Here is a 14,008-nt window from a genome sequence, read left to right as displayed (position 1 = left end):
GAACCAACCCAGGTCGGAAACGGAGCAGGTGAAAGCCCCCGTGCCTATCGGTTCTGGGACAGCTCCTGTGAGTAGCCGCCGCCGTGCAGCCTGAGCGACACAGTGGAACTCGATCTTTTGGTCATGAGGACAAAGGCAGGTGAAACTGCTTTCTTTGCGAACAATCCTGCCCACTACGATGCCGAAGAGCACCGCCCCACGTGGCCGGCTTGATTTGCCAAACCCTGCAAAAGGCAAGAGTCCTGCTTGCCCCGTAGCTCTGTTGCCAGCTCTCTCTCTCTCTCTATCTATCTATCTTTGACTTGCTTTTATATAGATAAATAGATGCTGGCAGGCAGGCAGGTACGTACAATCATAGGTATTCATTTCTTGATCGTATCCTTCCCTGGGTCAGAAGCCACACATCAGGTCAAAAACAAGCAGAGTCGTGGCCGGACGTGGTGGCGCGCGCCTGTAATCCAAGCTCCTGGGAGGCTGAGGCTCGAGGACGGCTTGAGCTGAGGAGATCTGTGTGGCGGTGGGCTATGCCGATCGGGGGTCCGTATTAAAATCGGCATCGATATGGTGACCCCGGGGGAGCCTGGGGTCACCAGGTCGTCTAAGGAGGGGTGAACCAACCCAGGTCGGAAACAGAGCAGGTGAAAGCCCCCGTGCCTATCGGTTCTGGGACAGCTCCTGTGAGTAGCCGCCGCCGTGCAGCCTGAGCGACACAGTGGAACTCGATCTTTTGGTCATGAGGACAAAGGCAGGTGAAACTGCTTTCTTTGCGAACAATCCTGCCCACTACGATGCCGAAGAGCACCGCCCCACGTGGCCGGCTTGATTTGCCAAACCCTGCAAAAGGCAAGAGTCCTGCTTGCCCCGTAGCTCTGTTGCCAGCTCTCTCTCTCTCTCTATCTATCTATCTTTGACTTGCTTTTATATAGATAAATAGATGCTGGCAGGCAGGCAGGTACGTACAATCATAGGTATTCATTTCTTGATCGTATCCTTCCCTGGGTCAGAAGCCACACATCAGGTCAAAAACAAGCAGAGTCGTGGCCGGACGTGGTGGCGCGCGCCTGTAATCCAAGCTCCTGGGAGGCTGAGGCTCGAGGACGGCTTGAGCTGAGGAGATCTGTGTGGCGGTGGGCTATGCCGATCGGGGGTCCCTATTAAAATCGGCATCGATATGGTGACCCCGGGGGAGCCTGGGGTCACCAGGTCGTCTAAGGAGGGGTGAACCAACCCAGGTCGGAAACGGAGCAGGTGAAAGCCCCCGTGCCTATCGGTTCTGGGACAGCTCCTGTGAGTAGCTGCCGCCGTGCAGCCTGAGCGACACAGTGGAACTCGATCTTTTGGTCATGAGGACAAAGGCAGGTGAAACTGCTTTCTTTGCGAACAATCCTGCCCACTACGATGCCGAAGAGCACCGCCCCACGTGGCCGGCTTGATTTGCCAAACCCTGCAAAAGGCAAGAGTCCTGCTTGCCCCGTAGCTCTGTTGCCAGCTCTCTCTCTCTCTCTATCTATCTATCTTTGACTTGCTTTTATATAGATAAATAGATGCTGGCAGGCAGGCAGGTACGTACAATCATAGGTATTCATTTCTTGATCGTATCCTTCCCTGGGTCAGAAGCCACACATCAGGTCAAAAACAAGCAGAGTCATGGCCGGACGTGGTGGCGCGCGCCTGTAATCCAAGCTCCTGGGAGGCTGAGGCTCGAGGACGGCTTGAGCTGAGGAGATCTGTGTGGCGGTGGGCTATGCCGATCGGGTGTCCCTATTAAAATCGGCATCGATATGGTGACCCCGGGGGAGCCTGGGGTCACCAGATCGTCTAAGGAGGGGTGAACCAACACAGGTCGGAAACGGAGCAGGTGAAAGCCCCTGTGCCTATCGGTTCTGGGACAGCTCCTGTGAGTAGCCGCCGCCGTGCAGCCTGAGCGACACAGTGGAACTCGATCTTTTGGTCATGAGGACAAAGGCAGGTGAAACTGCTTTCTTTGCGAACAATCCTGCCCACTACGATGCCGAAGAGCACCGCCCCACGTGGCCGGCTTGATTTGCCAAACCCTGCAAAAGGCAAGAGTCCTGCTTGCCCCGTAGCTCTGTTGCCAGCTCTCTCTCTCTCTCTATCTATCTATCTTTGACTTGCTTTTATATAGATAAATAGATGCTGGCAGGCAGGCAGGTACGTACAATCATAGGTATTCATTTCTTGATCGTATCCTTCCCTGGGTCAGAAGCCACACATCAGGTCAAAAACAAGCAGAGTCGTGGCCGGACGTGGTGGCGCGCGCCTGTAATCCAAGCTCCTGGGAGGCTGAGGCTCGAGGACGGCTTGAGCTGAGGAGATCTGTGTGGCGGTGGGCTATGCCGATCGGGGGTCTGTATTAAAATCGGCATCGATATGGTGACCCCGGGGGAGCCTGGGGTCACCAGGTCGTCTAAGGAGGGGTGAACCAACCCAGGTCGGAAACGGAGCAGGTGAAAGCCCCCGTGCCTATCGGTTCTGGGACAGCTCCTGTGAGTAGCCGCCGCCGTGCAGCCTGAGCGACACAGTGGAACTCCATCTTTTGGTCATGAGGACAAAGGCAGGTGAAACTGCTTTCTTTGCGAACAATCCTGCCCACTACGATGCCGAAGAGCACCGCCCCACGTGGCCGGCTTGATTTGCCAAACCCTGCAAAAGGCAAGAGTCCTGCTTGCCCCGTAGCTCTGTTGCAAGCTCTCTCTCTCTCTCTATCTATCTATCTTTGACTTGCTTTTATATAGATAAATAGATGCTGGCAGGCAGGCAGGTACGTACAATCATAGGTATTCATTTCTTGATCGTATCCTTCCCTGGGTCAGAAGCCACACATCAGGTCAAAAACAAGCAGAGTCGTGGCCGGACGTGGTGGCGCGCGCCTGTAATCCAAGCTCCTGGGAGGCTGAGGCTCGAGGACGGCTTGAGCTGAGGAGATCTGTGTGGCGGTGGGCTATGCCGATCGGGGGTCTGTATTAAAATCGGCATCGATATGGTGACCCCGGGGGAGCCTGGGGTCACCAGGTCGTCTAAGGAGGGGTGAACCAACCCAGGTCGGAAACGGAGCAGGTGAAAGCCCCCGTGCCTATCGGTTCTGGGACAGCTCCTGTGAGTAGCCGCCGCCGTGCAGCCTGAGCGACACAGTGGAACTCCATCTTTTGGTCATGAGGACAAAGGCAGGTGAAACTGCTTTCTTTGCGAACAATCCTGCCCACTACGATGCCGAAGAGCACCGCCCCACGTGGCCGGCTTGATTTGCCAAACCCTGCAAAAGGCAAGAGTCCTGCTTGCCCCGTAGCTCTGTTGCAAGCTCTCTCTCTCTCTCTATCTATCTATCTTTGACTTGCTTTTATATAGATAAATAGATGCTGGCAGGCAGGCAGGTACGTACAATCATAGGTATTCATTTCTTGATCGTATCCTTCCCTGGGTCAGAAGCCACACATCAGGTCAAAAACAAGCAGAGTCGTGGCCGGACGTGGTGGCGCGCGCCTGTAATCCAAGCTCCTGGGAGGCTGAGGCTCGAGGACGGCTTGAGCTGAGGAGATCTGTGTGGCGGTGGGCTATGCCAATCGGGGGTCCGTATTAAAATCGACATCGATATGGTGACCCCGGGGGAGCCTTGGGTCACCAGGTCATCTAAGGAGGGGTGAACCAACCCAGGTCGGAAACGGAGCAGCTGAAAGCCCCCGTGCCTATCGGTTCTGGGACAGCTCCTGTGAGTAGCCGCCGCCGTGTGGCCTGATCGACACATTGGAACTCGATCTTTTGGTCATGAGGACAAAGGCAAGTGAAACTGCTTTCTTTGCGAACAATCCTGCCCACTACGATGCCGAAGAGCACCGCCCCACGTGGCCGGCTTGATTTGCCAAACCCTACAAAAGGCAAGAGTCCTGCTTGCCCCGTAGCTCTGTTGCCAGCTCTCTCTATCTATCTTTGACTTGCTTTTATATAGATAAATAGATGCTGGCAGGCAGGCAGGTACGTACAATCATAGGTATTCATTTCTTGATCGTATCCTTCCCTGGGTCAGAAGCCACACATCAGGTCAAAAACAAGCACAGTCGTGGCCGGACGTGGTGGCGCGCGCCTGTAATCCAAACTCCTGGGAGGCTGAGGCTCGAGGACGGCTTGAGCTGAGGAGATCTGTGTGGCGGTGGGCTATGCCGATCGGGGGTCTGTATTAAAATCGGCATCGATATGGTGACCCCGGGGGAGCCTGGGGTCACCAGGTTGTCTAAGGAGGGGTGAACCAACCCAGGTCGGAAACGGAGCAGGTGAAAGCCCCCGTGCCTATCGGTTCTGGGACAGCTCCTGTGAGTAGCCGCCGCCGTGCAGCCTGATCGACACAGTGGAACTCGATCTCTTGGTCATGAGGACAAAGGCAGGTGAAACTGCTTTCTTTGCGAACAATCCTGCCCACTACGATGCCGAAGAGCACCGCCCCACGTGGCCGGCTTGATTTGCCAAACCCTACAAAAGGCAAGAGTCCTGCTTGCCCCGTAGCTCTGTTGCCAGCTCGCTCTCTCTCTCTATCTATCTTTGACTTGCTTTTATATAGATAAATAGATGCTGGCAGGCAGGCAGGTACGTACAATCTTAGGTATTCATTTCTTGATCATATCCTTCCCTGGGTCAGAAGCCACACATGAGGTCAAAAACAAGCAGAGTCGTGGCCGGACGTGGTGGCGTGCGCCTGTAATCCAAGCTCCTGGGAGGCTGAGGCTCGAGGACGGCTTGAGCTGAGGAGATCTGTGTGGCGGTGGGCTATGCCGATCGGGGGTCCGTATTAAAATCGGCATCGATATGGTGACCCCGGGGGAGCCTGGGGTCACCAGGTCGTCTAAGGAGGGGTGAACCAACCCAGGTCGGAAACGGAGCAGGTGAAAGCCCCCGTGCCTATCGGTTCTGGGACAGCTCCTGTGAGTAGCCGCCGCCGTGCAGCCTGAGCGACACAGTGGAACTCGATCTTTTGGTCATGAGGACAAAGGCAGGTGAAACTGCTTTCCTTGCGAACAATCCTGCCCACTACGATGCCGAAGAGCACCGCCCCACGTGGCCGGCTTGATTTGCCAAACCCTGCAAAAGGCAAGAGTCCTGCTTGCCCCATAGCTCTGTTGCCAGCTCTCTCTCTCTCTCTATCTATCTATCTTTGACTTGCTATTATATAGATAAATAGATGCTGGCAGGCAGGCAGGTACGTACAATCATAGGTATTCATTTCTTGATCGTATCCTTCCCTGGGTCAGAAGCCACACATGAGGTCAAAAACAAGCAGAGTCGTCGCCGGACGTGGTGGCGCGCGCCTGTAATCCAAGCTCCTGGGAGGCTGAGGCTTGAGGACGGCTTGAGCTGAGGAGATCTGTGTGGCGGTGGGCTATGCCGATCGGGGGTCTGTATTAAAATCGGCATCGATATGGTGACCCCGGGGGAGCCTGGGGTCACCAGGTCTTCTAAGGAGGGGTGAACCAACCCAGGTCGGAAACGGAGCAGGTGAAAGCCCCCGTGCCTATCGGTTCTGGGACAGCTCCTGTGAGTAGCCGCCGCCGTGCAGCCTGAGCGACACAGTGGAACTCGATCTTTTGGTCATGAGGACAAAGGCAGGTGAAACTGCTTTCCTTGCGAACAATCCTGCCCACTACGATGCCGAAGAGCACCGCCCCACGTGGCCGGCTTGATTTGCCAAACCCTGCAAAAGGCAAGAGTCCTGCTTGCCCCGTAGCTCTGTTGCCAGCTCTCTCTCTCTCTCTCTCCCTCTCTCTCTCTCTCTCTATCTTTGACTTGCTATTATATAGATAAATAGATGCTGGCAGGCAGGCAGGTACGTAAAATCATAGGTATTCATTTCTTGATCGTATCCTTCCCTGGGTCAGAAGCCACACATCAGGTCAAAAATAAGCAGAGTCGTTGCCGGACGTGGTGGCGCGCGCCTGTAATCCAAGCTCCTGGGAGGCTGAGGCTCGAGGACGGCTTGAGCTGAGGAGATCTGTGTGGCGGTGGGCTATGCCGATCGGGGGTCCGTATTAAAATCGGCATCGATATGGTGACCCTTGGGGTCACCAGGTCCTCTAAGGAGGGGTGAACCAACCCAGGTCGGAAACGGAGCAGGTGAAAGCCCCCGTGCCTATCGGTTCTGGGACAGCTCCTGTGAGTAGCCGCTGCCGTGCAGCCTGAGCGACACAGTGGAACTCGATCTTTTGGTCTTGAGGACAAAGGCAGGTGAAACTGCTTTCCTTGCGAACAATCCTGCCCACTACGATGCCGAAGAGCACCGCCCCACGTGGCCGGCTTGATTTGCCAAACCCTGCAAAAGGCAAGAGTCCTGCTTGCCCCGTAGCTCTGTTGCCAGCTCTCTCTCTCTCTCTATCTATCTATCTTTGACTTGCTTTTATATAGATAAATAGATGCTGGCAGGCAGGCAGGTACGTACAATCATAGGTATTCATTTCTTGATCGTATCCTTCCCTGGGTCAGAAGCCACACATGAGGTCAAAAACAAGCAGAGTCGTCGCCGGACGTGGTGGCGCGCGCCTGTAATCCAAGCTCCTGGGAGGCTGAGGCTCGAGGACGGCTTGAGCTGAGGAGATCTGTGTGGCGGTGGGCTATGCCGATCGGGGGTCCGTATTAAAATCGGCATCGATATGGTGACCCCGGGGGAGCCTGGGGTCACCAAGTCGTCTAAGGAGGGGTGAACCAACCCAGGTCAGAAACGGAGCAGGTGAAAGCCCCCGTGCCTATCGGTTCTGGGACAGCTCCTGTGAGTAGCCGCCGCCGTGCAGCCTGAGCGACACAGTAGAACTCGATCTTTTGGTCATGAGGACAAAGGCAGGTGAAACTGCTTTCTTTGCGAACAATCCTGCCCACTACGATGCCGAAGAGCACCGCCCCACGTGGCCGGCTTGATTTGCCAAACCCTACAAAAGGCAAGAGTCCTGCTTGCCCCGTAGCTCTGTTGCCAGCTCGCTCTCTCTCTCTATCTATCTTTGACTTGCTTTTATATAGATAAATAGATGCTGGCAGGCAGGCAGGTACGTACAATCTTAGGTATTCATTTCTTGATCATATCCCTCCCTGGGTCAGAAGCCACACATGAGGTCAAAAACAAGCAGAGTCGTCGCCGGACGTGGTGGCGCGCGCCTGTAATCCAAGCTCCTGGGAGGCTGAGGCTCGAGGACGGCTTGAGCTGAGGAGATCTGTGTGGCGGTGGGCTATGCCGATCGGGGGTCCGTATTAAAATCGGCATCGATATGGTGACCCCGGGGGAGCCTGGGGTCACCAGGTCGTCTAAGGAGGGGTGAACCAACCCAGGTCGGAAACGGAGCAGGTGAAAGCCCCCGTGCCTATCGGTTCTGGGACAGCTCCTGTGAGTAGCCGCCGCCGTGCAGCCTGAGCGACACAGTGGAACTCGATCTTTTGGTCGTGAGGACAAAGGCAGGTGAAACTGCTTTCTTTGCGAACAATCCTGCCCACTACGATGCCGAAGAGCACCGCCCCACGTGGCCGGCTTGATTTGCCAAACCCTGCAAAAGGCAAGAGTCCTGCTTGCCCCATAGCTCTGTTGCCAGCTCGCTCTCTCTCTCTATCTATCTTTGACTTGCTATTATATAGATAAATAGATGCTGGCAGGCAGGCAGGTACGTACAATCATAGGTATTCATTTCTTGATCGTATCCTTCCCTGGGTCAGAAGCCACACATGAGGTCAAAAACAAGTAGAGTCGTCGCCGGATTTGGTGGCGCGCGCCTGTAATCCAAGCTCCTAGGAGGCTGAGGCTTGAGGACGGCTTGAGCTGAGGAGATCTGTGTGGCGGTGGGCTATGCCGATCGGGGGTCCGTATTAAAATCGGCATCGATATGGTGACCCCGGGGGAGCCTGGGGTCACCAGGTCGTCTAAGGAGGGGTGAACCAACCCAGGTCGGAAACGGAGCAGGTGAAAGCCCCCGTGCCTATCGGTTCTGGGACAGCTCCTGTGAGTAGCCGCCGCCGTGCAGCCTGAGCGACACAGTGGAACTCGATCTTTTGGTCATGAGGACAAAGGCAGGTGAAACTGCTTTCCTTGCGAACAATCCTGCCCACTACGATGCCGAAGAGCACCGCCCCACGTGGCCGGCTTGATTTGCCAAACCCTGCAAAAGGCAAGAGTCCTGCTTGCCCCGTAGCTCTGTTGCCAGCTCTCTCTCTCTCTCTATCTATCTATCTTTGACTTGCTTTTATATAGATAAATAGATGCTGGCAGGCAGGCAGGTACGTACAATCATAGGTATTCATTTCTTGATCGTATCCTTCCCTGGGTCAGAAGCCACACATGAGGTCAAAAACAAGCAGAGTCGTCGCCGGACGTGGTGGCGCGCGCCTGTAATCCAAGCTCCTGGGAGGCTGAGGCTCGAGGACGGCTTGAGCTGAGGAGATCTGTGTGGCGGTGGGCTATGCCGATCGGGGGTCCGTATTAAAATCGGCATCGATATGGTGACCCCGGGGGAGCCTGGGGTCACCAGGTCGTCTAAGGAGGGGTGAACCAACCCAGGTCAGAAACGGAGCAGGTGAAAGCCCCCGTGCCTATCGGTTCTGGGACAGCTCCTGTGAGTAGCCGCCGCCGTGCAGCCTGAGCGACACAGTGGAACTCGATCTTTTGGTCATGAGGACAAAGGCAGGTGAAACTGCTTTCTTTGCGAACAATCCTGCCCACTACGATGCCGAAGAGCACCGCCCCACGTGGCCGGCTTGATTTGCCAAACCCTGCAAAAGGCAAGAGTCCTGCTTGCCCCATAGCTCTGTTGCCAGCTCTCTCTCTCTCTCTCTATCTATCTATCTTTGACTTGCTTTTATATAGATAAATAGATGCTGGCAGGCAGGCAGGTACGTACAATCATAGGTATTCATTTCTTGATCGTATCCTTCCCTGGGTCAGAAGCCACACATCAGGTCAAAAACAAGCAGAGTCGTGGCCGGACGTGGTGGCGCGCGCCAGTAATCCAAGCTCCTGGGAGGCTGAGGCTCCAGGACGGCTTGAGCTGAGGAGATCTGTGTGGCGGTGGGCTATGCCGATCGGGGGTCCCTATTAAAATCGGCATCGATATGGTGACCCCGGGGGAGCCTGGGGTCACCAGGTCGTCTAAGGAGGGGTGAACCAACCCAGGTCGGAAACGGAGCAGGTGAAAGCCCCCGTGCCTATCGGTTCTGGGACAGCTCCTGTGAGTAGCCGCCGCCGTGCAGCCTGAGCGACACAGTGGAACTCGATCTTTTGGTCATGAGGACAAAGGCCGGTGAAACTGCTTTCTTTGCGAACAATCCTGCCCACTACGATGCCGAAGAGCACCGCCCCACGTGGCCGGCTTGATTTGCCAAACCCTGCAAAAGGCAAGAGTCCTGCTTGCCCCGTAGCTCTGTTGCCAGCTCTCTCTCTCTCTCTATCTATCTATCTTTGACTTGCTTTTATATAGATAAATAGATGCTGGCAGGCAGGCAGGTACGTACAATCATAGGTATTCATATCTTGATCGTATCCTTCCCTGGGTCAGAAGCCACACATCAGGTCAAAAACAAGCAGAGTCGTGGCCGGACGTGGTGGTGCGCGCCTGTAATCCAAGCTCCTGGGAGGCTGAGGCTCGAGGACGGCTTGAGCTGAGGAGATCTGTGTGGCGGTGGGCTATGCCGATCGGGGGTCCGTATTAAAATCGGCATCGATATGGTGACCCCGGGGGAGCCTGGGGTCACCAGGTCGTCTAAGGAGGGGTGAACCAACCCAGGTCGGAAACGGAGCAGGTGAAAGCCCCCGTGCCTATCGGTTCTGGGACAGCTCCTGTGAGTAGCCGCCGCCGTGCAGCCTGAGCGACACAGTGGAACTCGATCTTTTGGTCATGAGGACAAAGGCAGGTGAAACTGCTTTCTTTGCGAACAATCCTGCCCACTACGATGCCGAAGAGCACCGCCCCACGTGGCCGGCTTGATTTGCCAAACCCTGCAAAAGGCAAGAGTCCTGCTTGCCCCGTAGCTCTGTTGCCAGCTCTCTCTCTCTCTCTCTATCTATCTATCTTTGACTTGCTTTTATATAGATAAATAGATGCTGGCAGGCAGGCAGGTACGTACAATCATAGGTATTCATTTCTTGATCGTATCCTTCCCTGGGTCAGAAGCCACACATCAGGTCAAAAACAAGCAGAGTCGTGGCCGGACGTGGTGGCGCGCGCCTGTAATCCAAGCTCCTGGGAGGCTGAGGCTCGAGGACGGCTTGAGCTGAGGAGATCTGTGTGGCGGTGGGCTATGCCGATCGGGGGTCCCTATTAAAATCGGCATCGATATGGTGACCCCGGGGGAGCCTGGGGTCACCAGGTCGTCTAAGGAGGGGTGAACCAACCCAGGTCGGAAACGGAGCAGGTGAAAGCCCCCGTGCCTATCGGTTCTGGGACAGCTCCTGTGAGTAGCCGCCGCCGTGCAGCCTGAGCGACACAGTGGAACTCGATCTTTTGGTCATGAGGACAAAGGCCGGTGAAACTGCTTTCTTTGCGAACAATCCTGCCCACTACGATGCCGAAGAGCACCGCCCCACGTGGCCGGCTTGATTTGCCAAACCCTGCAAAAGGCAAGAGTCCTGCTTGCCCCGTAGCTCTGTTGCCAGCTCTCTCTCTCTCTATCTATCTATCTTTGACTTGCTTTTATATAGATAAATAGATGCTGGCAGGCAGGCAGGTACGTACAATCATAGGTATTCATATCTTGATCGTATCCTTCCCTGGGTCAGAAGCCACACATCAGGTCAAAAACAAGCAGAGTCGTGGCCGGACGTGGTGGTGCGCGCCTGTAATCCAAGCTCCTGGGAGGCTGAGGCTCGAGGACGGCTTGAGCTGAGGAGATCTGTGTGGCGGTGGGCTATGCCGATCGGGGGTCCCTATTAAAATCGGCATCGATATGGTGACCCCGGGGGAGCCTGGGGTCACCAGGTCGTCTAAGGAGGGGTGAACCAACCCAGGTCGGAAACGGAGCAGGTGAAAGCCCCCGTGCCTATCGGTTCTGGGACAGCTCCTGTGAGTAGCCGCCGCCGTGCAGCCTGAGCGACACAGTGGAACTCGATCTTTTGGTCATGAGGACAAAGGCCGGTGAAACTGCTTTCTTTGCGAACAATCCTGCCCACTACGATGCCGAAGAGCACCGCCCCACGTGGCCGGCTTGATTTGCCAAACCCTGCAAAAGGCAAGAGTCCTGCTTGCCCCGTAGCTCTGTTGCCAGCTCTCTCTCTCTCTCTATCTATCTATCTTTGACTTGCTTTTATATAGATAAATAGATGCTGGCAGGCAGGCAGGTACGTACAATCATAGGTATTCATATCTTGATCGTATCCTTCCCTGGGTCAGAAGCCACACATCAGGTCAAAAACAAGCAGAGTCGTGGCCGGACGTGGTGGCGCGCGCCTGTAATCCAAGCTCCTGGGAGGCTGAGGCTCGAGGACGGCTTGAGCTGAGGAGATCTGTGTGGCGGTGGGCTATGCCGATCGGGGGTCCGTATTAAAATCGGCATCGATATGGTGACCCCGGGGGAGCCTGGGGTCACCAGGTCGTCTAAGGAGGGGTGAACCAACCCAGGTCGGAAACGGAGCAGGTGAAAGCCCCCGTGGCTATCGGTTCTGGGACAGCTCCTGTGAGTAGCCGCCGCCGTGCAGCCTGAGCGACACAGTGGAACTCGATCTTTTGGTCATGAGGACAAAGGCAGGTGAAACTGCTTTCTTTGCGAACAATCCTGCCCACTACGATGCCGAAGAGCACCGCCCCACGTGGCCGGCTTGATTTGCCAAACCCAACAAAAGGCAAGAGTCCTGCTTGCCCCGTAGCTCTGTTGCCAGCTCTCTCTCTCTCTCTATCTATCTATCTTTGACTTGCTTTTATATAGATAAATAGATGCTGGCAGGCAGGCAGGTACGTACAATCATAGGTATTCATTTCTTGATCGTATCCTTCCCTGGGTCAGAAGCCACACATCAGGTCAAAAACAAGCAGAGTCGTGGCCGGACGTGGTGGCGCGCGCCTGTAATCCAAGCTCCTGGGAGGCTGAGGCTCGAGGACGGCTTGAGCTGAGGAGATCTGTGTGGCGGTGGGCTATGCCGATCGGGGGTCCGTATTAAAATCGGCATCGATATGGTGACCCCGGGGGAGCCTGGGGTCACCAGGTCGTCTAAGGAGGGGTGAACCAACCCAGGTCGGAAACGGAGCAGGTGAAAGCCCCCGTGCCTATCGGTTCTGGGACAGCTCCTGTGAGTAGCCGCCGCCGTGCAGCCTGAGCGACACAGTGGAACTCGATCTTTTGGTCATGAGGACAAAGGCAGGTGAAACTGCTTTCTTTGCGAACAATCCTGCCCACTACGATGCCGAAGAGCACCGCCCCACGTGGCCGGCTTGATTTGCCAAACCCTGCAAAAGGCAAGAGTCCTGCTTGCCCCGTAGCTCTGTTGCCAGCTCTCTCTCTCTCTCTATCTATCTATCTTTGACTTGCTTTTATATAGATAAATAGATGCTGGCAGGCAGGCAGGTACGTACAATCATAGGTATTCATTTCTTGATCGTATCCTTCCCTGGGTCAGAAGCCACACATCAGGTCAAAAACAAGCAGAGTCGTGGCCGGACGTGGTGGCGCGCGCCTGTAATCCAAGCTCCTGGGAGGCTGAGGCTCGAGGACGGCTTGAGCTGAGGAGATCTGTGTGGCGGTGGGCTATGCCGATCGGGGGTCCGTATTAAAATCGGCATCGATATGGTGACCCCGGGGGAGCCTGGGGTCACCAGGTCGTCTAAGGAGGGGTGAACCAACCCAGGTCGGAAACGGAGCAGGTGAAAGCCCCCGTGCCTATCGGTTCTGGGACAGCTCCTGTGAGTAGCCGCCGCCGTGCAGCCTGAGCGACACAGTGGAACTCGATCTTTTGGTCATGAGGACAAAGGCAGGTGAAACTGCTTTCTTTGCGAACAATCCTGCCCACTACGATGCCGAAGAGCACCGCCCCACGTGGCCGGCTTGATTTGCCAAACCCTGCAAAAGGCAAGAGTCCTGCTTGCCCCGTAGCTCTGTTGCCAGCTCTCTCTCTCTCTCTATCTATCTATCTTTGACTTGCTTTTATATAGATAAATAGATGCTGGCAGGCAGGCAGGTACGTACAATCATAGGTATTCATTTCTTGATCGTATCCTTCCCTGGGTCAGAAGCCACACATCAGGTCAAAAACAAGCAGAGTCGTGGCCGGACGTGGTGGCGCGCGCCTGTAATCCAAGCTCCTGGGAGGCTGAGGCTCGCAGGACGGCTTGAGCTGAGGAGATCTGTGTGGCGGTGGGCTATGCCGATCGGGGGTCCGTATTAAAATCGGCATCGATATGGTGACCCCGGGGGAGCCTGGGGTCACCAGGTCGTCTAAGGAGGGGTGAACCAACCCAGGTCGGAAACGGAGCAGGTGAAAGCCCCCGTGCCTATCGGTTCTGGGACAGCTCCTGTGAGTAGCCGCCGCCGTGCAGCCTGAGCGACACAGTGGAACTCGATCTTTTGGTCATGAGGACAAAGGCAGGTGAAACTGCTTTCTTTGCGAACAATCCTGCCCACTACGTTGCCGAAGAGCACCGCCCCACGTGGCCGGCTTGATTTGCCAAACCCTGCAAAAGGCAAGAGTCCTGCTTGCCCCGTAGCTCTGTTGCCAGCTCTCTCTCTCTCTCTATCTATCTATCTTTGACTTGCTTTTATATAGATAAATAGATGCTGGCAGGCAGGCAGGTACGTACAATCATAGGTATTCATTTCTTGATCGTATCCTTCCCTGGGTCAGAAGCCACACATCAGGTCAAAAACAAGCAGAGTCGTGGCCGGACGTGGTGGCGCGCGCCTGTAATCCAAGCTCCTGGGAGGCTGAGGCTCGAGGACGGCTTGAGCTGAGGAGATCTGTGTGGCGGTGGGCTATGCCGATCGGGGGTCCCTATTAAAATCGGCATCGATATGGTGACCCCGGGGGAGCCTGGGGTCACCAGGTCGTCTAAGG

The sequence above is a fragment of the Amia ocellicauda genome, chromosome 16 (assembly GCF_036373705.1).
Source record: "Amia ocellicauda isolate fAmiCal2 chromosome 16, fAmiCal2.hap1, whole genome shotgun sequence".
NCBI lineage: Eukaryota > Metazoa > Chordata > Actinopteri > Amiiformes > Amiidae > Amia > Amia ocellicauda.
Note: the sequence above shows the minus strand (reverse complement) of the source record.